This window comes from Littorina saxatilis, linkage group LG2 (genome assembly GCF_037325665.1).
Source record: "Littorina saxatilis isolate snail1 linkage group LG2, US_GU_Lsax_2.0, whole genome shotgun sequence".
NCBI classification, from domain to species: domain Eukaryota; kingdom Metazoa; phylum Mollusca; class Gastropoda; order Littorinimorpha; family Littorinidae; genus Littorina; species Littorina saxatilis.
In genome coordinates, this window is record NC_090246.1 from 49237819 (window position 1) to 49263095 (window position 25277).

A 25277-nucleotide genomic window follows, 5' to 3' on the forward strand; every position below is an offset into this window, starting at 1 on the left:
AGCGCTGTGGTCAGTTGTTGCACAAGGTTCTTGCGCGGTCTGTGGAAGGACTTGTTCTTTGCGTTTGCTTGGTGTTGGTTGCTCTCCTTCTCTCTGTGGGCCAAGGGAACGCGGATAATCCTCTTGAAAGCCAGGTAAGGTCTGTGTTACCGTGTTAGTGCGGTCTTTCCTTCCTGTCCAGTGACTTTGTGTGTGTGCTTGTGTCACATTGCCTTCGCCCCCCCCCCCCCCCCCCCTTGCATTCTCCTGTGTGTGTCTCTTCTTTCTAAGTGTCATTCGCTTAGTTTACTAGGCGAAGAAGCTTTCTTTTCGACTTGCTTTGTGACTTTGTCTTATAACGCGGGCATTCTTCTTTTGATGTACCTTTTTCTCTGTGTTGAACTTTTAGATGTTGCAGTGCATTTTACTAACCCCTTTAACAAAAAAAGTCTCTTGTTTGTGAATGTGTGTGGTGCTGACTTCATGTCAAGTTTATCTGTATTCAGTCTTTGCTTTATCTGTCATCTGGTCGGTTTTCGCAATGCTTATTGAGTATGTTGTACTGACTGACCTGTTTCCTCCATATCCACGTGGCATTACATCATCGGGATTCTTCTCCGTTTGCCTGTTATCGATTGTTTAGTCACTGTGTCGCAACCTACTTGCCGCTCCTGCGCACTATGGTAACAATGTATTCAGTATCCCAACTTGAGTAGCGTCTACTGTTACGTTTGTTTTGGTTTTGGTTTGTTTGTTTTTGTGTGTGTGTGTGTGGAGGGGGGTCTCTCATACCGACTTCCTCTTTCTTCCAATACTGCTGGATCCCCCGTTTCTCACAACGGCGGCGTTCATTCACACGCCAGCAGGGCAACAGTTGTTGTCAAGATGTGTGTGAAAAGCAACCCGTCCCAGTATAAACCCTTTTGTTGCTTTGCACTGGATGCTGTACCGGGGTGGGAAGAAGAGAAGTATAGTGGTCGTATTTTTACAGCTTTTTTAATGGTATATCAGTAAATATAATACAGTTCGAGTTAAGCTTCCTGATATTGCGGAGGCCATGAGTTCCAGTCGTATCATCCTCAGCTATGTATGGGGATGTGAAAAGAAAAGCAAGGTGGTGTAGGAAAATCGGTACAGAATCAGAATCAGAATTTATTGTCATTAAAGCACAGAGCCTATTGACACATACAAGATAGGCCTACATAAGTACAGGAAAAACAGCAATATAACAGTACAGTACAAGTGTCACGCAGTAAGCGGCAGTGCTTGTATATTTATATTCAAGAGAAGTATGCTGCTGCCACCAGCTCCATGATACAGGCTTTGACCAACTATCTTCTAGCGTAGCAGCAGAAGATCTTTGCTTTGACCCCCAGCCGTCGTCATCATCTGCGAGGAAGTGAGAAGAAGAGAAAGGTGGAAGAAGATTCCGACACCACTTTCTGTTTGAACAGAAGGTATTGTAGAGAAGAAGAGTGAACAAGTAGTGTAGTAGGAAAACCGTTACAAATGTCACACAGTAATGCGGCAGAGTGGACTAGAGTAGGCAAAAGGCAAGTTCTAACTACTTGCACTCCAGTATCGCTGCTAGCCCGCGGGTGTTGCATAAGAAGTAGCGGAGTAAATATAGACTCCGCGGCCTTGACTGAGATGGGGAGATTTAGAGGGGGTGAGGGGGGAGCTGGCCAGTGACAAGTGGCTATTTCACGTGGCGGCTAAGAGAATATACACACCAACACACACATGCATAGTTCTGCTCTACATTCGCTTCGCTGGAAACTGGGCTAGTTGTGCCAGACTGCAGAGGTGTGCGGCGTTGTCGACCGGCGCTGGTGGAGGAATAAAAGAAAAGAGACAAAAAAATGAGAAGCAAGGCACTAACTGTCCTCGTTGACTCTCGCGTGCGAATGGATAAAGCCTCCTAGATCATGTTTAGATGCCTGTGTAGAGATTCCGCTGTTGTTTATCATGTTTAGATGCCTGTGTAGAGATTCCGCTGTTGTTTGCACGCATCGCTGACCGCACACCGCGTGCAGAACTAACTTATGGAACGCGCTTGCAAAGTGTGTGAAGTGTGCACAGGGCAAGTCATAGACAGATATATACATGTATAGTTGATTCACCGGAAAGCCCTGGCCCGCTTAATAGGTTACATAACCGAGTGCCTAGTAAGACCATGAACGAAGGAATGTGAACAATGGAACATGAGCAGGGGAAAAGGGAAAGTCGTGTGTGTCGGTGCTGCAGGGAAGAAAAAACGCTGAGGAAGGGACATTTTCTGCTGTTCAGTTGAAGGGAGGTGTTTCTGTCTGCGCACGTGATGGAAGCAAAGTCAAAGACTGGCACAGTTCGGTCATTTGAATGCCTATAACCACCAAGTTATTTAACCAAGTGACGAGGCCATGTATGAAGGGCCGAATGTGATTAATAGAACAGTGATGAGAAAGAGGAAAGAAAATCACGTGGCAGTGTGTCCGTGTGTCAGTGTGAGTCTTTGTCAGTACTCCAGATGAGAAGAATCTACCCATGAGGAAGTGACATTTTCTGGCACCTGTTGTTGTATATGGCAGCCGTTGTGATGAATTCGAAGTAACACTCATAGACAGACACATCTCCCCAAGGCACGGGGTCTGATCAGAGACATATATGTCTCTGGTCTGATCAATAGAACAGGAAGGCAGAAAACATAAGGGTAAAGTGGTGTACGTGCGTCCGTGCGTGTGTCTCAATGCCAGTGCTTCGGTGAAGAAGGATGTAGGGCGAGGAAGAGACGTTTTCTCAGGGTTGTTGTTGATGGCATGGAGGGAGTAACTGTTGTTATCTGGCCGGGCACGTGATGGACGCGAACAGCTACTGGGTTAGAAAGGTAAAAGCTGATAACCGTTGTTGTGACAAGTGATAGAAAGCGTGCCTTCATCTGTTCAGGTGGAAGACGGACACTGAGGAACGTGATGTGTGCATCTGCCTGTCTTTCTTTTTGATTCGGTGTGTGTGTGTGTGTCTCTCTCTCTCTCTCTCTCTCTCTCTCTCTCTCTCTCTCTCTCTCTCTCTCTCTCTCTCTCTCTCTCTCTCTCTCTCCATTCAAGACACAACAACAACAACAAAAACAACGACAACAACCACATGTGACCATCCGTAGCCCGCTATCCTTGACCAGTGTGATCGATTACCCGAGTGCCCTACACAATGCACCACCACCACTAGCAACAACAACAACCAGTGGCCTACTTTTCAACCGCTTTGTCCGCTTGAGCGCCGCAGTGACCGAGGGTCGCAGTGTCCAGCGACACTCTAACCACTACGCAGATAGAGCACACAACAGTCAAAGCCACACGAACAAACCATTACCATTTGATTTTGAGCCATCTTGTCCTGACACGGCGTTTACTGGCTTGCTAGGCCTGACCTATGCATAAGGTTTTATGTGCTGTACGCCTCGATATATAATCGATAACCCCCCGCGGGTTAGGGGGAAGAATTTACCCGATGCTCCCCAGCATGTCGTAAGAGGCGACTAACGGATTCTGTTTCTCCTTTTACCCTTGTTAAGTGTTTCTTGTATAGAATATAGTCAATGTTTGTAAAGATTTTAGTCAAGTAGCATGTAAGAAATGTTAAGTCCTTTGTACTGGAAACTTGCATTCTCCCAGTAAGGTAATATATTGTACTACGTTGCAAGCCCCTGGAGCAATCTTTTTATTAGTGCTTTTGTGAACAAGAAACAATTAACAAGTGGCTCTATCCAATCTCCCCCCTTTCCCCGTCGCGATATAACCTTCGTGGTTGAAAACGACGTTAAACACCAAATAAATAAAGAAAGAAATATAATCGATAATGGACAGCGAGTCAATTCTGCCGAGTGAAAAACACTGTGCAAGTTGAGGATGAAGGGACAGAACTGTCTCAGAAAATGGCTATTTTGGTGAAAGCAAGATTTAAGTACATGTAAAGACTAAAAATCAAAGGTCTAGATTTGTAGCGTTAGCAGTCTGTCTATTTTAGATTTTCCCCCAGACATAATTACCGTTGAGTGAAAGGTATTATATGAGGAGGTTTTTGTTAGTGCAGTTTGTTTAAGTGTTTGATTTCATAGCAAAAACAAGATTCATTTTTTAATTACAGGGTCAGAAACACAATGTTGTTTACCATCGGTTTGACTCGTTTCGTTAATAAAATCTGAAACTGATTAGTTGGAGATGATGAATATAATTATGTCGATGTGCATATTATTATGAATATTATTCGTTTCTTACATAAAATTGTAATTTTGTGATACAGAATACGGAATGAATTTATTGCCCGATGATTTCTAGGAATAAGCCATTTTTACATTTAGTCAAGTTTTGACTAAATGTTTTAACATAGAGGGGGAATCGAGACGAGGGTCATGGTGTGTGTGTCTGTCTGTCTGTCTGTCTGTCTGTCTGTCTGTCTGTCTGTGCGTGTGTGTGTGTGTAGAGCGATTCAGACCAAACTACTGGACCGATCTTTGTGAAATTTTACATGATAGTTCCTGGGAATGATATCCCCGGATGTTTTTTTTCTTCATTTTTTCGATAAATACTTTTGATGACGTCATATCTGGCTTTTTGTAAAAGTTGAGGCGGCACTGTCACACCCTCATTTTTCAATTGATTGACATTTTTGTAAAGCAATCTTCGACGAAGACCGGACTTCGGTATTGCATTTCAGCTTGGTGGCTTAAAAATTAATTAATGACATTAGTCATTAAATAATTATCTGAAAATTGTAATTAAATGTCTTTTTTATAAAACGATCCAAATTTACGTTCATCTTATTCTTCATCAATTTCTGATTCCAAAAACATATAAATATGTTATATTTAGATTAAAAACAAGCTCTGAAAATTAAAAATATAAAAATTATGATCAAAATTAAATTTCCGAAATCGATTTAAAAACAATTTCATCTTTTTCCTTTTTGGTTCCTGATTCCAAAAACATATAGATATGATATGTTTGGATTAAAAACACGCTCAGAAAGTTAAAACGAAGAGAGGTACAGAAAAGCGTGCTATGCAGCACAGCGAAACCACTACCGCGCTGAACAGGCTCGTCAGTTTCACTCCGTTTTGCACAAGCGGTGGACTACGGTCATTGTGAAAAAATGCAGTGCGTTCAGTTTCATTCTGTGAGTTCCACAGCTTGACTAAATGTAGTAATTTCGCCTTACGCGACTTGTTTATGTTTGTGAACGCTAAATAGGCAAACGTTAGCAGTCTGGGTTCTCGTTTTCTTGAACTTCTTTTCAGAATTTAGAATAGGCCTTTAAATGATCCAGTGAAACGATGCATTTTTGTTTCGCCTGATGACCATGAAAGTAGAGGCCAGAGTTTTTGGAACGAATTTTTTTAGAGTGAATGTGTCATGTAACGCGATAGAACTAGCGACATGTCAAGAAGGCAGTATTTAAGGTGGACATTAATGTTACTGTTGTTTTGAAAGAGGTAGGTTTTGTTGTTGTTGTTGTTGATGGGTTGTTGTCTACACTATTTACGATTTAAATGTGGCATGTCATTTTTGTCATCACACTTCCATCACATAAAAGCTTTACTCTGGCTTTTTGTCCGTACCCCTGTTGCAATTCTGTCAGCCTTCTCTCCAGTAACTGATTGTTGTGGACACCGCCCAAGCAAAGGCTAAAAGACAGCTATTCAGAGCCAACAAAGAGGTGAAAACAAAGAAGAAGGGGGGGGGGGGGTTGAGAGAGAGAGAGAAAGAGTCCCGGGTTGGGGTGCAAAAGGGTGCGGACCATCTGTGGCTTCTTGAGACGCCATGCATGTAGTGAGCGATGTTTTTGTTGTGTTCATTTTCCACCCGTCGCTGCAGCCAGCGAAACCTTTCAAGTTTAGTCGGACAAGCAGGAAGGAGAACCCATAGTTATAATGCTATCAAGTTTTGATGGACTGATTGGAGATAAAGAGACCAAAGATATATGTGATCATAGAGAGGAAGTCATCAAAATATTGGGTACCTGGACAGATAGAAGCAACCATAGTTGCTATGCAAACTAGGTTTAATGGATCCGAGATAAAGAGACCAAAGATATGTGATCACAGAGAGGACGTCAGCAAAAATGTGGATAGCTGGACAGAGATAAGGACCCATAGTAGCAATGCAAACTAGTTTTGATGGACCAGAGACCATAGATTTATGAGGTCGCACAGATTACACCAACAACACTTTGGGTAGCTGGATAGAGAGAATGATCGACCTACTGTTACAATGAAATCTGTAGCCAGGATGAAAAAGAGAAGGTGTCTTGCAGACAAAGAGATCATCACAGAAGAAGATATCTAATCGCGGTGAATGTGAGCCTACAAAACGTTTTGACTGGGTGATAGGTGTTGTATAAGTCGTCTCGTGTGAAAGGTCGACGAAAAGGCCTTTTTTGTGTACAGATGTTTGGAATTCAATCAATCAATCAATATGAAGCTTATATAGCGGAATTGATCATTTGCTACTTGCAATCCCAACTTCAAGTTTCTCTAACGAGTCTGTTCGACTGTCTGTTTTATGCCCTCTCTCCCCCTTTTCTTCTCTCTGTCAGATTTCAAAAATGGTGTCAGAAATCAGAACACGTCGCTTATTTTCTTGTTTTTAAAAGGCATCTTAATGCTACAATGTTAAAAACAAATCCACACACACAACTAGATCATTTAGTTCAGCATTACGACAAAAAGTGTCAAGGATGATTGGTGAGAGAGGTCAGCGGTAACGGGTACTACTTGTGTACAACAGCAATGGCGCAGCATCGTTTCACCGTGACCTGCCTCCCTCTCACGGTGAAGGTGCGCCGCTGACCGTTCGTTCCCCTTTCCCCTTGCCCCCTTCCTCTCTCCCTCCATCCCCTTCCAGGAGTGACCAGCTCGCCACAGGGCAGGCCGTTATGAGGCGGCGCTCAGGGCATGGCAAGAGTGCAACCACCCCTGGGCATAGCAGTCACCGTGTGGCCGTGTAATGCGCTCAGCGTACTCCTGCTTTCAGATTTCTCATTCGGCCTCGTTGATCTTGTATCAACTCGACACTGAAAAGCCCTCCTCCCTTCCATGGTACTGATGATCGAGCTTAGGTATTTTACATTCATGGGGTCAAATTCGTTCAACCCAAATTTAAAAATTTCATAGATTTCACCCAACATTCGATTTCTTCAAAAACGTGCACCTTGGTTACGTCCCTTGAATGAGAAGGTAAGGAAATTACGATGAAGCAAATTTCTAAGTTTAAATAAAATAAGTTGGTTGAACGAATTTGACCCCATGAATGTAAAATACATAAGCTCGATCGTCGGTACCGTGGAAGGGAGGGGGGCTTTTCAGTGTTACAGCAGAACAGGTTCAAAATGAATGTCGAGGAATATTGAAAAACATTTTTTAAGCGTGGATGTTGAACTCGATTCTGTGTTAAGGCCAGATCGGACACTCCCCTCCCTTTCCCCGTTGGGGACAACAACAACAATAACAACAACTCTCATCCTACTTGTGTGTGTGTGTGTGTGTGTGTGTGTGTGTGTGTGTGTGTGTGTGTGTGTGTGTGTGTGTGTGTGGGTGGGTGTGTTATTCTTTGTCCTTATGCCCTTTGGGGGCAAAATCTGAAAATAAGATCTTGAACATCTCCTCCAGTCTTACGCCGCGACTAATAATATGAAGGTTGTTGTTGTTGATGTTCTGCCTCAGCCACACCTGTCATTTTGTGACCAGCCATGGGCGGGGATGTAGCTCAGTCGGTAGCGCGCTGGATGTGTATCCAGTTGGCCGCTGTTAGCGTGAGTTCGTCCCCACGTTCGGCGAGAGATTTATTTCTCAGAGTAGACGGGCGCTGTGGCGTGGTGGTAAGACGTCGGCCTCCAAAGCGGAAGGTCGAGGGTTCGAATCCCGGCCGCGGCCGCCTGGTGGGTTAAGTGTGGAGATTTTTCCGATCTCCCAGGTCAACTTATGTGCAGACCTGCTAGTGGCTTATCCCCCTTCGTGTGTACACGCAAGCACAAGACCAAGTGCGCACGAAAAAGATCCTGTAATCCATGTCAGAGTTCGGTGGGTTATAGAAACACAAAAATACCCAGCATGCTTCCTCCGAAAGCGGCGTATGACTGCCTAAATGGCGGGGTAAAAACGGTCATACACGTACAATTCCACTCGTGCAAAAACACGAGTGTACGTGGGAGTTTCAGCCCACGAACGCAGAAGAAGAAGAAGAATTTCTCAGAGTCAACTTTTTGTGCAGACTCTCCTCGGTGTCCGAACACCCCCGTGTGTACACGCAAGCACAAGACCAAGTGCGCACGAAAAAGATCCTGTAATCCATGTCAGAGTTCGGTGGGTTATAGAAACACGAAAATACCCAGCATGCTTCCTCCGAAAACGGCGTATGGCTGCCTAAATGGCGGGGTAAAAAACGGTCATACACGTAAAATTCCACTCGTGCAAAAAAACACGAGTTTACGTGGGAGTTTCAGCCCACGAACGCAGAAGAAGAAGAAGAAGAAGTGACCAGCCTTTTCTGGAGATGTCATTAATTAATCAGCACTTGCCATCTCAGTTTGGAGGACAAGCAGATTCGATAACGCCATCTGACATTTCCACGAACCGGTTATGTAAAGGTTATTTTCACTTTCGTGCTTAAAACGTGCGATCGAGTGTCGACAGCAAAGAAAATCAGGTATGGTTTTTCACATAAAGGAGTAAAAAATAAAGGCATATTTGATAACTGCGGCGGAAAGGGTAATAATTGCTCGTTTTATGATTATGGCAGCATTGATTGCATTGGATGCCTGGCGGCGTCAAGTATATATGCAATGGTTTGATTGCAATTGCTGTTGGCTGAAAATGAAATGGAACGTTCCTTTTTCGTATATGTGTGCGTGTCATTGTGTTTCTGGATTAGATTTGCTGGAAAGTTCCGCATCCTTGGCCATATATATTGGAGTGTGACTTCCATATTGCATTGATTGATGGTATGGACAGACAGATGTGTGTGTTTACTCATCGACATGGACACTTTCTACAAGATTATCTTCTTCTGATTTTGTATAAGGTAGGTAGCAAACGTAGGCTATGTCGTGGAAAACAATCAAACACGCTTACAAACAAAGATGATTGTTGTGAACCTACATGCTTGCATACTTACAGACAGACAAAGCCGGCAGTTGGACACGACGAATGCGCACACATGGAGACCACACACACACACACAAACGCACACGCGCACACGCACACCATTAAAAGCTCTCAAAATTAAAAACAGTACATCGATAATGTCAATAAAAAGTAATAGAAGCTAGCGCACACACGGTGGCACCCATACATCGTAAAATACCCCGATTTAAGACTTCTTCTCTTTTAAAGCCTTTCTTTTCAGATTTCTTGTTCATGAATAGCCTCTGTAAACTTCCTTCCCTTTGAAGATTCCCGGTTTTTGTAAGAAATGTTTTTTCTCAGATGTTTGGAGGTCTTAAAAGGGGGGTTCCACTGTATGTCAGTGTGGGGTGTGAGGGAGACTGACTGGTGAGAGTGCCGAAGGGAACAGCAGTGAAAAAGATGACCATCTGTCAGTGTTGGGACTTGGTCAGCTAGCTTAGTAGTGGACACTGGCCTTCTAGTGAAAGACCTGAGCTGACCACTCCGCGCGGCAGGTGTTATCCTGTGCAAAATTATACATTGTGCAGCCCATTGACCTTTTTTTCCAGCTGACTTTGTGTGGGGATGGGATTTTGTTTTTAAATGTATTGGAAAACACTGCTGCTTGTCGGGCGGGGACGTAGCTCAGTCGGTAGCGCGCTGGATTTGTATCCAGTTGGCCGCTGTCAGCGTGAGTTCGTCCCCACGTTCGGCGAGAGATTTATTTCTCAGAGTCAACTTTGTGTGCAGACTCTCCTCCTCGGTGTCCGAACACCCCCGTGTGTACACGCAAGCACAAGATCAAGTGCGCACAAAAAAGATCCTGTAATCCATGTCAGAGTTCGGTGGGTTATAGAAACACGAAAATACCCAGCATGCTCCATCCGAAAGCGGCGTATGGCTGCCTAAATGGCGGGGTAAAAACGGTCATACACGTAAAAGCCGTGGGAGTTTCAGCCCATGAACGAACAAACAAACAAACTGCTGCTTGTCTCTTTGTTTTGCGTCCCCTTGTTCGCAACCATTTCTCGTTTCGGGAACTTACACAAATTGCATATCATTTTATAGTATTTTATCATAATTGTGCATTTAAAAGTGTTTTGTTTTGTTTTTCTTATTGTGTTGTTTTAAGTATTTCTAAGAAATTGATGATAAATGTGCCCTTTTAAGTTCGTTTTAAATGTTATCATTATCTTCTTAATATTTAATATTCAGAATTGATCATGTTGTTGATACATTTTTATGTGAGTACTCATCCTTTGATTTGTTAAATTTATCTGTGCTCGCACAAGCTGCACGTCGCAGTGGGTACCGAACTGAATTGAACTGAATGAAGATTTAAAGCTGGGCCTTTTCTAACAATCTGTCCTTGTGGGCCAAGGAACAATTAATACAATTAAGACATCCGGGACCTAAGCAGACAGCATGGCGGCTTTGGTGCAAACCAGCCGCTGCGGTGGTGGCACTCGGAACAGCATTATTCTTCACAGAGCTAGAGACATTAATCTACATTGAATTCGGCCAGGTTCTTTCGGACATAAATCTCATAGAAACAGGAAAATCTTGAATTATTAATTCCATACATCTGTATTCAAATCAAACGGGGTTTTCTCGGAAGCAAAAGTCTTTTAGAATGAAACAAAGAACACGTTCATATTATTGATTTCATGCCGGACTTTGCGGAAATGTGTTTGTTATTGTCAGAAACATTCATTATTTGCACCAATACAGGGGTGGGGATTTTCTGTTCACAGCAAAGAAAGCTGTCGTACTAAAAGGATTTCTCCTTCCTGTAAAAGCATTTACATGAGATAAAAGCATACTTCCACTCGGTCACATACGAAGTAAGAGTGCACTCTCTGCTCAGTGGGATTTTTTTAATGAATTTATTTCGTCATTTAAGAAATTAATTCACACGCAAAATTCAACTAGCCACAGTAAGCAGTTATGCTGTTGATTTTTCGTGTGCGACCAAGTGAGGATCTTATCCCATGTAAAAGCCTGGCTTGATCTAAGTTGATGAACCAAACTGTTGAGAAGAAGTGAGCCTTTAAATCTCATTTCTTTGTTACTTTTTTTGTATCTATCGGTGCAAAACACAGTTACACAACGTATTGTTTGGATGTACCCAAACTGAATTCGTTAATCCATGTTTATGAGCAAGTGTGTATTCATATTCCAGAAATGCAGGCTTTTCCTGAATTGTGTCTCAGGAACATGAAATATTTGTACCTCTACGGAGGATTATTTCTTTTTCACAGAAAAAAAACATTCTTTCTTGTAGGCACACTCGTTCCTTTTAAAAACAGTTGAATGAGACAAAACGATCCTTCCTTTTTGAGATATACGAAAAAGAGTCTCAGACTCAGTGTGCAGTGGGAATTTGTTATGAATTAATGTCCTACAAACCACAACTGTCTCTTTTGAGAAATTAGTTCATAAACATTTCCAACTCACCACAGCAAGCAGTCATGGTATGGTGTTGATTTAATCTTGGTCTGTGACCATGTGAAGGCCTGATCTGAGTATGAACGAGCCTTTACATCTTCGGATGCAAAACACAGTTACACAACGTATTTTTTGGATGTACCAAAACTGGATACATTAATTATTTTTTTTATGAGCAAGAGTATATTACTGTTCCAGAAATGCAGGCTTTTACGGAATTGTGTTTAGGTTATTGTCAGAAACATTAAACATTTGCACCTATGCAGGGGATTATTTCCTTTTCACAACACAGAAAGCAATCTTACTTAAAGACACACTCCTTTCTGTAGAAATTGTTTCATGGGATAAGAACATACTTTCACTTGGTCACATACAAGAAAAGGGTGCACTATGTGCATAGCGGGAATTGTGTTGATTTGTAACTTTTTGAGAAATTCATTGATAGAAAAAAAATGAACTCACAGCAAGCTGTCAGGGTGTTAATTTTTAGTGTGAGACAAAGTGGAGGGATGGTTTGTTTGTTTGTTTGCTTAACACCCAACCGACCACGAAGGGCCAAATCAGGGCGGTGCTGCTTTGACATATAACGTGCGCCACACACAAGACAGAAGTCGCAGCACAGGCTTCATGTCTCACCCAGTCACATTATTCTGACACCGGACCAACCAGTCCTAGCACTAACCCCATAATGCCAGACGCAAGGCGGAGCAGCCACTAGATTGCCAATTTTAAAGTCTTAGGTACCGTATGACCCGGCCGAGGTTCGAACCCACGACCTCCCGATCACGGGGCGGACGCCTTACCACTAGGCCAACCGTGCCGGTGGAGGGATGGTCTTAATGCATGCAAAGTGTTTTGACAGTGAAGGAGTTTGCCTTTAAGAAGAGCTGATTTCTTTGCTGTTGTAGGATGGTCTTATCCCTCGCAAAAGCATGGCTAGATCTGAGGCGGGGAACAGAACTGTATTCACGAAAAGGAGTGAACCTTTAATTCAGCTTCAGGCCCTTCAAGCGTTATTATTCTGATTTGTTTCTTTTTGGTTTCATTTTTCATTGCTCATTTTTCTTTTTGATTTATCTCCCTTTCCCCCTTCTTTTGCACTTGGAGGACATCATCGCCATCTTCTCTGATAAGTCGTTTTCATATTTGTATTGTTGTTTTCATTTTTTTTAACCTGTTGAAGACCTTTAGGTCGAAACGTTGTTCATTGTCATTTGTTTGTATATTTCGTTGCGAGTCCAGTATATTAGGTCTTACTCTCAGCTTCGTTTGCTATATCCCTCGCTGCAAAGCACAGTTACACAACTAACAGTCTGGATGTACCAATACAGGCTTTGTTAATCTGGTTTTATGGGCAAGAGTGCAATAATGTTCCAGAAATACTTCAGGCACCAAACGTTTTAATGAAAACACTTTCGTAACATGGGCTTTTGACGTTGTTTGCTTTGCAGTTTGTTTTTTTAGCGTGGCCATGCTCCTCATTTCTAACTTTCTGGTGTGGGTTTTTTAAAGTTTTTTTTTACAGAATTGTTTAAAGAGAGTGAAGATTTCTTTTATGTTGATTGTCTCACCAACGGTCTTTCTTTTTTTTTTTATTCATATTTATGGATTGTGTATTTGCTTTTTTATGAACAGGAAGTAAGAGAAAAATTAAGGCAAGTATCTAGCACTCACAGACCTATTTGCTTTTTTTATGAACAGGAAGTAAGAGAAAAATTAAGGCAAGTATCTAGCACTCTGGTTTTAAGAAGTGTTTTGATTTTTCCTGAGCAAGACGTAAGAAGAGAATGAAAGCCTATGTAACATTCGCGGAGCTAGTGTTTTTTTCTCTCCGCTGACCACGTTTGCTGTCAAAAAATACAAATTAAAAAAGAGTCTCAGAATGTTTGCAATGATCCTGCACTCAGAGACACATATTCTGTTCATTGACCACGTATGGTGTAATGAAGTATTGTTTTATTTCCATAAGTAGTATCTGAGTAAGAGAAGATCGAATGTGGGCAAGATGTATCATTATTCACAGGCCTACTTTTTCCCAGCGAAAACGTTCGTTGTCAAGAAGTGGGTGTGTTTGTACTTAGCACTGCAGCGTCACTGTACTCACGATAATATGACTGTTTGCACTCTCTTAAGCCCAGAAATAGGTTGTATTCAGTCAACACTCTAAGGACTGGGCGGTCAGTTCGTGGCGAGCGTGGTTGTGAATGGGAGCGAATACAGTACAGTTGGTAAACAACGGTGACATTCTTGCTTCCAGCATGTTTGAATATAGATCCGCTTGGTGATAACGGTGACATTCTTTCCTCCCGTACGCTTGCCAATCGCTCAGTCAGTAGCGCGCTGGCTTTGAAACCCGTTCGTCGCTCAGTATCGGCGTGGGTTCGAACCCAGATTCGGCCAGGGATTTGTTCAACGGAGTCAACGTTGTGAAGTTTCTCTCTAGACACCCCTCGTTGGCACGCACGTGTTCGAGAAGGATCCAGAGTTCACAGCGAAAGTCCCAGGGTGTGAAAAACACGAACACACGCATGCAGAGAAAAAGGAAAACCCAAATTATCACCTTTCCTTACCTGACCTTACCTGACCTTACGCGGTGGCCGTCATGTGTGACCTGTGCTGGAGGTCTGCAGGACTTCCCGTGAGGAAGGAAGCAGTTCACAAAATGCAGGTGACGTGATGGCAGGAGGACACCCATTGGCCACACATCAACCACAATTTTATCCAACATTTGTTTTAAGAGTAGATTGATCTTAGAGCAGCAGCAACAGTTATACTTATAGCGACAACGGCAGCAGCAGTAGCAATAACGACAGCAGCAGCAGCAACAGCCAGAAGAAGATGTATGGATGGTCAGTAACAGTAATAGTAAGGGAAAGAAATGGCTATCAGTTTAGGCTGGTGTTTTTGTTGTTGTTGTTGTTGTTGCTGTTGTTTTTTATTTGTTTCTTGTTTCGTAGCCCTGTTCTGCGCTGGAACCATGTGTCACGCATCTGTTTTATAATTATTCCCTCTATATGAGTCGCCCAACTGGATAAGGTGCTAGTGAATGACGCTACCGGGCACTGATCATACCATCTGCCAGATTCATTTAAAGGACCGCGCACGAATTCGGCTGGCACTTAAACGTACATTTTCAGGCTTGTGTTAACACTGATAGCTACCATGTAACACATTGATAGAACAATTGAATCACAAAATGTGTGGCGTGATATTTGACAGATATGCCATGCATGCTGAAAGAAGAGGTCTAAGATAGGTTAGTCTACAACCGGCGGTATAGAAGTCATGTTATTGATTCAAAATCAATAGGTCACCCAGGTTGCTCCACTCGGATATGCTAGAACAGTGTATTTATTTTCTTCGGCTGCCGAAATGACCTTCCTGTCAATTTCGGAACTTTTCAGAATGCCTTTGCGTCACCCCCCCCCCCCCCACCCCCTTGTTAATTGTTAAAACGCTCGGCAATTCTTCCAGAATGGTGGTAAAACTGACGATTAGAATGAAGTTTCGGAGGAGTTTCACCGACTGCTTTCGCCGAGGGTTCCTTGACCAGAATGCCAAAAGTACGTATTGGTGGACACTTGATTGACCCTTGGGCGAAAATAATCAATTTGTTTAAATGTTACAGTGTAAAAGACCGATAAACAACGTTTTTGTTGTGCCTAAACCCCGTCGAGGGTTATATTCGTTCAAGTAAAAAAACGTGAGGGATTACACGTGGAAGCGGGAAGACTAAATTCCAGCAGTGTCCGAAAAAGGAATTCGGGTCGGGGTTTCTTCCGGTCCACTTCCGTCCGGCCAGAATCTGTTGACTGTTCGTGTTGGCAGCGAAATCAGCTGGACATTCCTGCTAAAGACACGGTCCTTCTCAAAGAAACCTTCTTATAGATTCTCTCAGGCTTTAGATCGCTTTATTTGGACCAAGAGGAATTTGTGTTAGCGTGGCTGTCACTAGTTCTGTTGCTTTTTGTTAGAAAATAATCTTTTTAGAGATATTGTTGTTGTTGAAGAAAAGACGTGAACAAGTGCAGAGTGTTTTTTTGCGTGGTGTTGTCTTCGATTGTCTCGCAAATAGTACGGTTCTCTGTTTAGAATTGAGGCTTCCACTCCAAATGACGTGTCCTGATGTATAGTGCTGTTGCATCCTTCTTCTATTCATTGAGGCTTTCTCTGTTTGTCCTGGGCATAGTAAGATTTTCAAAATTGCTTTCGTTTATTTTTTGTCGTGTTTTCTGGAGTTAGTTCTCTTATATGGGGAAGTCAAGCTGTCGTCGTGCAAGATGTGGGATTTGTTTTAAGTAGATGTACAGGGTGACCCAAAATGAGTGCAACCCATATAAGTACTCACAACTGCTACAAATGTGAATGGATTTAGTTTATTTTTAACACACATCAACGTAAGATGATAACAATTAAGTTCTGAAAGTTGGAGTCATTTTGGTTGGGTGGTCCACATGTTAGCGACGTTGAAGGATATGCTCCAAATGTCCACCGCGTTGAATGCGCCGTGCAGAATTGTCCACCACGCGGACACACTCTGCCCCTGGAATCCTCCTGATCTTTGTTGTTATTGCAGCTTTCAAGTCCATGATTGTCTGGGGGTTGTCCTCATAGACGTGGTCTTTCAAATAACCCCACAAATAGAAATCGGGGGGGTTAAGGTCAGGTGGACAATTTTGCACGGCGCATTCAGGAGTGTCTTCGTCAACGCGGTGGACATTTGGAGCATATCCTTCAACGTCGCTAACATGTGGACCACCCAACCGAAATGACTCCAACTTTCAGAACTTAATTGTTATCATCTTACGTTGATGTGTGTTAAAAATAAACTCAATCCATTCACATTTGTAGCAGTTTTGAGTACTTTTATGGGTTGCACTCATTTTGGGTCACCCTGTATATGAACTACTAGAGGAATACCCGGCTTCGCCGGGGTGAATCGCGAAACAGAGACAGACAGCGTGGCGGTTCATCACAATCACCTCTGCAGGCGAAGTCCTGTCAAACGGGATTGAGAATTTTAGAGCTTATTTCTTAGCCCTATATTATCTGTTGTGGCTTCTCAAATGCCAGAACATACAGACAGACAAAAGCCGCTAGACCCCATCACAAACAGAACTCTACAATCCACAGGTTTTTGCCCACACACACACACACAAACACACACACAGAGAAGCCGTATATATATATATATATGTATATCTATATCTATAAATATATAGAGATAGGTGAGAGTGTATTTTTCGCGTGGCTATAAATTGATTCGACCTTTTCACTTTGACAGTAAGAACAACTTACGGGTGCAAGGGAAGCGTTCTGGACAGCGCAGTGACATTCTAAAAATAGTTACTCAGAAACGGGAATTTGGGGTGAACGGCGCGAGACAGAGACAGACAGCGTGGCGGTTCACCACAATCACCTTTGAAGGCGAAGTCCTGTCAAACGGGATTGAGAATTTTAGAGCTTATTTCTTGGCCCTATATTATCTGCTGTGGCTTCTCACATGCCAGAACATACAGACAGACAAAAGCCGCTAGACCACATCACAAACAGAACTCTACAATACACAGGTTTTTGCCCACACACACAAACACCCACACACAGAGAGAAGCCGTATATATATATGCATATCTGTATCTATAAATATATAGAGATAGGTGAGAGTGTATTTTTCGCGTGGCTATAAATTGATTCGACCTTTTCACTTTGACAGTAAGAACAACTTACGGGTGCAAGGGAAGCGTTGTGGACAGCGCAGTGGACAGCGCAGTGACATTCTAAAAATAGTAATAGTAACTTAGAACTGAACGGGAAAGCCACACGAAGGAAGGGAGATAAACGCCAAACACTGGAGAAGATAAGGAAGAGTTACTTATAATGGTGAAATGAACACAAAAACGAAAATGAGTTCAGCGCTGCGCGCTGAGAGCACGTGTTGAAATATCTCATCGATGATATTGTGTCCGGGGTGTAGCTGAATACGGTGTCCAAATTTGAAAAAGATCCACCGAGAACTTTGGCGTTGTGATGTGGTGTAGCGGCTATGGTGTGTCGGTATGGGGGCCCGGGTAGCTGAGGTGGAACCAAAATAGCTGAGGTGGAACCAAAATCGGTTCCGCGCTGCGCGCTGAGAGCACGTGTTGAAATATCGACCAGGTTGTGTCGTGTCCCGGGTCTACCTGAATATGCCCACCAAATTTGAAGCAGATCCATCGAGAACTTTGACCGTGCATCGCGCACAGACAGATACACAGACAGATACACAGACACACAGACACACAGACACTAGTCGTATATATATATAGATAGATGGCGTGATTTTACGTAGATTACCACGACGTCGCTAGTACTCATCCAGTGGCTGATTGTGTTTCGATGCCTAATCCACGGGTTGCATTTTTTATGTTTACGGGATTAATGTCCTTTTGAAATAGTTTTACAGGCATTACAAAACTAACATTGTGCTAAGAAGGGGTATTCATACAGCTACAGAAGATAGATTTCTCATTCTGTGAATAGTCTCCACAATCGTTTTCAACATTCTGGCAGCTTGCCTCTCATTACGAGAAAAAACGAAGGCACAAACCTCGCTTGGTAAAAGTTAGTCACATTGGACGAAACCCTCCTTCTCCTTGCCTCCATCCTATTTTTTTCTCCATTCATGTTCTTCTAGGCATTGTTGTCCGCTTCCCGGCCTTACCCAAAAGCAGTTGTGCGCAGATTTTCTTGGAAATACGAGATGGGGGGAATACGGCAAAGGGGTGGGGTCGTAGACACAGACATAGTGCGGTTGTAGGAGGGAGTAGTAGTTAGGGGTCGAGGTATTACTTCTTTCCTGTTCGTCAATGGGCAGTGGGAAGAATGGTGGTGGGAGAGGATGTGTCCATGTGTGAAAGTGGATGTGTGTGTGAATGGGAGGAAGGGTAACGAAGAAACGGTCAAGGGATATCTCGGGGAGGAAGGGTAACAAAGAAACGGTCAAGGGATATCTCGGGGAGGAAGGTGAAACGGTTGCAAAGGAGAGGGGGATGGGTGGGGTATGAATGAGGGGTGTTTTTTGTGTGGCTGAAAAAGAATGCTGAAATTTGCCTGTAGCCGGAAACGGCGAAGGCGTGATAAGACAGACAGGGAGACAGACCGACAATCTCTCTCTCTCTCTCTCTCTCTCTCTCTCTCTCTCTCTCTCTCTCTCTCTCTCTCTCTCTCTCTCTCTCTCTCTCTCTCTCTCTCTCTCTCTCTCTCATATAAGAGGAAGAATCAGAAAAGGGTCAAGCATCTCATGGACTGATTTAACAGCGAGCACCCGGGAAGCATGTAATGGTGTAAACACGTTTATCGCAGTGTTGACGCGTGGAATGCGAAGAATTGTAGCCGAAGCTTTGACAAGCAACACCATTAATATGAGGGTTGTTATAGAATGGAGAGACACTTAGGGATAATTTGCCAGTAAATTACTGAAAGAGCTGTGTTCTGGGTTGATACTTCGAAGACGAAAGTGGAGTGGAGCATATAAATCATGACTTCCTCGTTCTTGTCCATTCCCGGTGACAAAAATAGAATATCAACAGTCAAGTACGTATCGATCTGACTCTATAGTATGTTTCTGTTATCTTGTGCAGTTGTGGGATTGGTCTTCAGAACAGCGCACGTGCTATTCAGGTTTTCCTTTTAACTTGTTTTTTGTGTGTGATGGTATGGCATTACTTTGATTCGAAGGATTAAGGTTGAACATCTCAAACTTGCCATTCATTTAACGATTTTTGCATTCAGCTGTTGTGCAATTTCCTTTTCGCTCAAAAGTTCCTCTTCAATTCGTTTTGCGGGTTAGATGTTTCTGGGTGAAATTGTTGTTTTGTTCTTATATCATTTGTGAGTTTTCCTGTGCCAAACCAATATAATTCTCATCTTGTTGTAATCCTATCCGCTTGCTATAATTGTGCCTACATACAAACGGTGTCATGACACCCCCCCCCCCCCCACACACACACACACACACACACACACACACACCCACCCACCACCTCCGCCCCCCCCCCCCCCCCCCCCACCACTGGTTCTAGAGACAAGAAACATCAACAATCTGTGTATGAAAGATCACTTCACAGCTTGTTCTACAACGCACTCTCGACACTATATAGTACCAGCGTGGACATTCGGCATTCCTTAAGCATGACGACTACAATGAGTTGGACGTATTCACCATATTTTAATACTACAACAATTGCCCGGACCGGACCACTCATATTTGCATTAGGCTCGCTGCCTGCTGGGTTATCGCATTGACCGCCCTCTGAGGAGAGCCCAGGGTCTGGTATGCAATTACAGTTCTAGAAATGGACAGTTTGACAGAGAGCCAAAGCCTTTGATTCCTTGCCCTCACAGTCAGTGGAGTACTGGAATATATACATAAACTCACACTGCTGCCCACCGCTTTCTTTGCCAATGGATTTCTGTTGGCTTGCTGGTTGGTGATTCCATTTTATGGTGAAAGGGTGGTCAGGGGGGGGGTTACAGTTATGCTGTTTTCCCGGACGCACACGGTGTTTATGTGATCCGAGGCGAAAATGCTTCAATATGAAACGGTCTTTATAATTATACACTTTCTGTCCTCGTGTGTAGAGAGAAAACACAATCTACTTTTGTGGAACAGTCTTGATACCCCGCACTATCAACTTTTATGTGAAACAGTTTTGCCAGGAGGCATACGTTGCATGCTTGTTTCTGTTTTCGTCGTATATTCTGCCGGTTTCAGAAAATACACACACGGCTTCAAAAGCACACACGCACACGCACACGCACACGCACACACACGCTTGCATACGCATACGGACACAAACACACACACAAACGCATACACACACACACACACACACACACACACACTACACACACGCATAAACAAACAAACACACACACACACACTCTCACACACACACTCCGCCCTGATATGGCCCTTCGTGGTCGGCTGGGCGTTAAGCAAACAAACAAACACACACTCACACTCACACACACACACACACACACACACACACATTTTCACGCGCCCACACACACTTTGACGCGCCCAGAGAAAGAGAGAGAGAGAGAGAGAGAGAGAGGGAGAACGAGAGAGAGCTACTTCTGTACGACTGATTAATCAGTCTGTAAAGTGCAGGCGTTCTTCATGCATGGTGTGTATTGACCAAACAAACAAGAGAACCGATAACAAGAAAGCGACCCTTGTTGGACATAGTTATATTAGGTCAGGGTCACAACGCTAGAGGGATTACATTTACGTGTAATGCGGTCATTCGAGGACTGAGCGAAAAGTTTGCACCACAGTTACATATATACGTACACAGATTTAGTTGCTGGGTTCTTCTTCAGAGCTGGGGTCCAATATTGTTTTAATTTTCAGCGATACATCTTAACCATAGTAGATGATTTCACGGATTTATTGTCCGCGTTTCGTGCAGTAGAAGCATTTGGAAATAAACGCTCGCGTATCATGGAATCGAAAGGGTTTGACATGAATTTATTTTGTCGTTTGAAATTGAAAAGGTAGATATTGGATACTGTAGATATTGGATACTATGGTTAAAGAACACTTGTTATTATCATTAAGTTACTTGATGACTCAGGACAATTAACACTATTCTGTCAGGGTCACAACACTCTCCGTAACAACATTACGGATACGTGTAATAAAGTCATCGCAGCAGTTATTTTGTTGCATAAGGCGGGGTTCCCAGATCATGATGATTGCTGGTTTATGAACAATATTTCGTTGGGTCATAGAACTAAGAGGGTTACAGGTACGTGTTATACGGTCATTGTAACAGACATTTTGCATCTCAAAGCAGCGTAACACAAATCGAGATGCCTGTTGGTTTAATCAATAATGGTGTCCACTCAGTACAGGCAAAATCACATTCGTTTACTCGACCGACTTAGGGTGCGATTGTGTGATTGAAATCAAGTAATTTCATCCGTGCATTGCGCTTAAAACGACGTTTTTGTCTGTGAGGATGAATCTCTTTAGATTTGGCTGCCTATAACTTTTTGTCTGCTCTCCTAACCTTCTGCCTACATGTCTCTACATCTCTGCCTCACCTCCCCTCCCTTGATAACTCTATGTGTGTGTGTGTGTGTGTGTGTCTCTCTCTCTCTCTCTCTCTCTCCCTCCCTCTCCCCCCCTTCCTCCCTGTCTGCCCGGACACCCCTTCTCTCTGTGCGGAATATCAGTTTCCAGTCTCTTAACTGACTGGGGAAAAAATCTGTCTCCATACCTGTTGTCTTTCTAATTGTCATTCTTCATTCTTAGCAGTCAGCATAGTTTCACCAGCATTGCCGTACCGTCAGTTAGTCACAGAGAGACAGAGAGAGACAGAGACAGAGAGCAGGACAGAGTGACTTAGAGAGACAGAGAGCAACCCAGCTAGCCAGTCAGTCAACCAGCCAGAGAGACAGACAGACATATATAGTGTCACGGTTCGCTGCTTGACCATGCCATTTCAGCAATTATCGGCCAGAGCCGCACATAATGGAAATAATGACCGAGAGAATAATGCCCTGGGACACCCTGATGTTGGCTGTATTGACCACACAAGCACAGGACACACAGGTTGGTTGACCTGACACGAGGTCCTGCTTGACCCTAACGTTCTCTGACACCACGGAGACGGCGGTCAGATAAGATATGTGCGTAGAAGTATGGTTTACTCGTGGAGTCAGGAGACTGACATAATTATCTGTCCATTCTGTAGCTTTATCCTACTAAATCACACGGAAAGAATAGGAAGTTTCGATCGTGTGTGGCGAGGGGTTCGGGCCGGAGAGGAGAGGAGGGGGAGGGGTCGTGGCTAGAAGACGAGGTCGATAAAATAAAATAGATAACAAATAAAACACTCACGCACGCACATAGGCTACGCACGCACGCACACACATACGCACGCACGCAATAACACACACACACGCGCGCGCGAGCGTGCATACACACACACGCTCTCTCTCTCTCTCTCTCTCTCTCTCTCTCTCTCTCTCTCTCTCTCTCTCTCTCTATCTGGAATTCACCTCATCTTGTTTTCTAAGAACTTGAAAAAAGAGAGCTGAATAATCGCCAAACACGAACCCAAACTGCTTCCCGATGGCGAGTGTAAAAACGAGAGATGCTTCCCCCTAACTTCTTCAAGAGTTATACAAATAAACCCGCGCCTCATATGTTAGCAATACGAAGGGGCGGCTTTCAAGGTCTCCAGCAAAACTCTATGTAATGTGCGCTGCTAATCTCTTTGCTGAATATGGTAGGAGAATGCATGGACTTTACAGTCATATAACTGGTATTAAAATAAACGGTCTTATCACAAAGATACCCCCCGCGGGTTAGGGGGAAGAATCATTACCCGATGCTCCCCAGCATGTCGTAAGAGGCGACTAACGGATTCTGTTTCTCTTTTTACCCTTGTTAAGTGTTTCTTGTATAGAATATAGTCAATTTTTGTAAAGATTTTAGTCAAGCAGTATGTAAGAAATGTTAAGTCCTTTGTACTGGAAACTTGCATTCTCCCAGTAAGGTAATACATTGTACTACGTTGCAAGCCCCTGGAGCAAATTTTTGATTAGTGCTTTTGTGAACAAGAAACAATTGACAAGTGGCTCTATCCCATCTCCCCCCCCCCCCCCCCCCCGTTTCTCCGTCGCGATATAACCTTCGTGGTTGAAAACGACGTTAAACACCAAATAAAGAAAGAAAGAATCACAAAGATATGCACTTACACGTCCCTGCCTAGTTTTGTTTTATGACGCGTAGTATAGCATGGATGACGAGTATTCTACCAGTGAAGCACTTCATATGGGGAGGCGGTACGTGGTTGGACCTGTATTGGCTTTGATTCATGGGTGGTCTCTCTCACGTATGAGGATAAAGGAATGTATCTTTAACCAGAAGCTACATGTGCACAATAGAAAAGATCACTAAAGCTGTCCTAGTTCAAAAAGTATAAAACTATGATAATAATGATGATCCCTGGAACATGCCCCAAATAGTTTAACCGCGAGGGCGTTAACAAAAACATGTATCATCAATAATAATAATAACAATAATAATAATCATCATAAATATAATCATAATCATAATTATAATCATAATATTAATAATATTAATAATGCTAATAATAATATTGATAATAATAATGAAGAATAGCTTTGTTTATAGCGTGAGCCCCTTAAAGTGTTTTGCAAATACATCCTAATTAAAACATAACATCAGCAATGTATGTATAAAAAGCATTCAAATCACTGAATGAAACAAAAAAACCTGAGCGTACATAACAAACATAATCAAATACAAACACAAGATTAGTTACACCTAAGGACACTGTAGCCTCTTGCATGTGCCCTAGTATCTCCAATGTAAGCTTATTGCGTTTCACTGGTTATAAAATGCTGGTTTTTTATATTGTTATATAATTGAGGAGTAATAGCCTCGGGCAGTTATAATAATAAAACATTCTTTTATAGCGCTGTTCACCGCCGAAAGGCAGTCTCATGGCGCTTTACATTAGACATTAAAATTTAAAATTATACATATAAAACGTTTTCTCGTAAGAAATAACAATACAAGCATTAAAAACAATTCATAGACAACGACCACTTATAGTTATATAAGATAATCTGGAAAAATTGTTTTTAAAAAGATGAAAAAAACACGTAAGATAAGTAATAGACCTGTCCACAGTTATGTATGTATCTAGACATTCGCACTTTGAAGACACAGTCACAACACAGAATACATGTACGGGGTAACAAAGAAAGCCCTGAAGCAAATCGACGTTGATTTTATCTGCAATGCTATATACGCAATGTATAGCTTTTGATAAGGTAGGCGGTAGGAAGACAAAAATACACTCCCACCAACAAAAGAGGCTGACTATGATAATATAAGAGTTTATTCACAGCTCGCTCGAGAGTGCTTCAACTGACAGTTTTATGAAGCCATATCTTGTGGTGTGTGGGTGTTTTTGTGGGTTGTTTTTTTGTACTACTAGTGCAGCATATGTTTTTTAGAGCGCTGAGTTCAATGTTCTCAAGAGTTCGTTGAAAAAGTCGGCCGTAAGCGGCAGGTAGGTAGATGTTGTTGTTGTTGTTGTTGTTGTTGTTGTCATTAACTTTAAATAGTGAGTGGGCCATGGGGCGAGGCTAGGTCGCAGGTGCTAGTTTTCATGTCTGCATGCATTGGCTTCTGGTGAAATTGAAATGTGGGTGTACGTGATCTGGTTTGATGGTGCATAACCGTGACATTTATGATTCATAGGTCACAGCTAGTGCAGACGCACGAAAATGTATCGCGCGCCGTGTGTCGTTGTTGTGGTGGTTGTGTGTGTTATTGCTGTCTGTCTGTCTGTCTGGCTATCTGGTTGTGCGCGCGAACGCAGCGTCAGCCGGTCAGTGTATTCATTACGTATATCTGCGTGGAATGTCAGTGGTGCATATCGTATTTCCTGTGATGTATTTACAGGGTTTTCACATCGTATTTCTTGTGATGTATTGACATGGTTTTCACATCGTACTTCTTGTGATGTATTTCAGTGTTGTACGTGTGCTTCATGTCACATTCCCGCCGTTCTATGTCAGTGATTATCGACAAGGAACACCAACAGACCGTATAATCCATCGTCGAGCAAAGCAAGCCTACTTAATAACAGGATTATACATTCATCTCGGTATTTACAGCTCC

The 25277-nt window shown here is 42.9% G+C and overlaps 2 protein-coding genes across 3 annotated transcripts in view; one reads left to right on the forward strand and one right to left on the reverse strand.

The window, feature by feature from the left end:
- The window catches only part of LOC138959133 (small ribosomal subunit protein eS24-like), a 434279-nt gene that overhangs the window by 62349 nt on the left and 346653 nt on the right, over positions 1-25277 (reverse strand). The gene's annotated exons all lie outside the window — the stretch shown is intronic.
- The window catches only part of LOC138959124 (retinoic acid receptor alpha-A-like), a 203495-nt gene that overhangs the window by 35297 nt on the left and 142921 nt on the right, over positions 1-25277 (forward strand). The window lies entirely within an intron of this gene.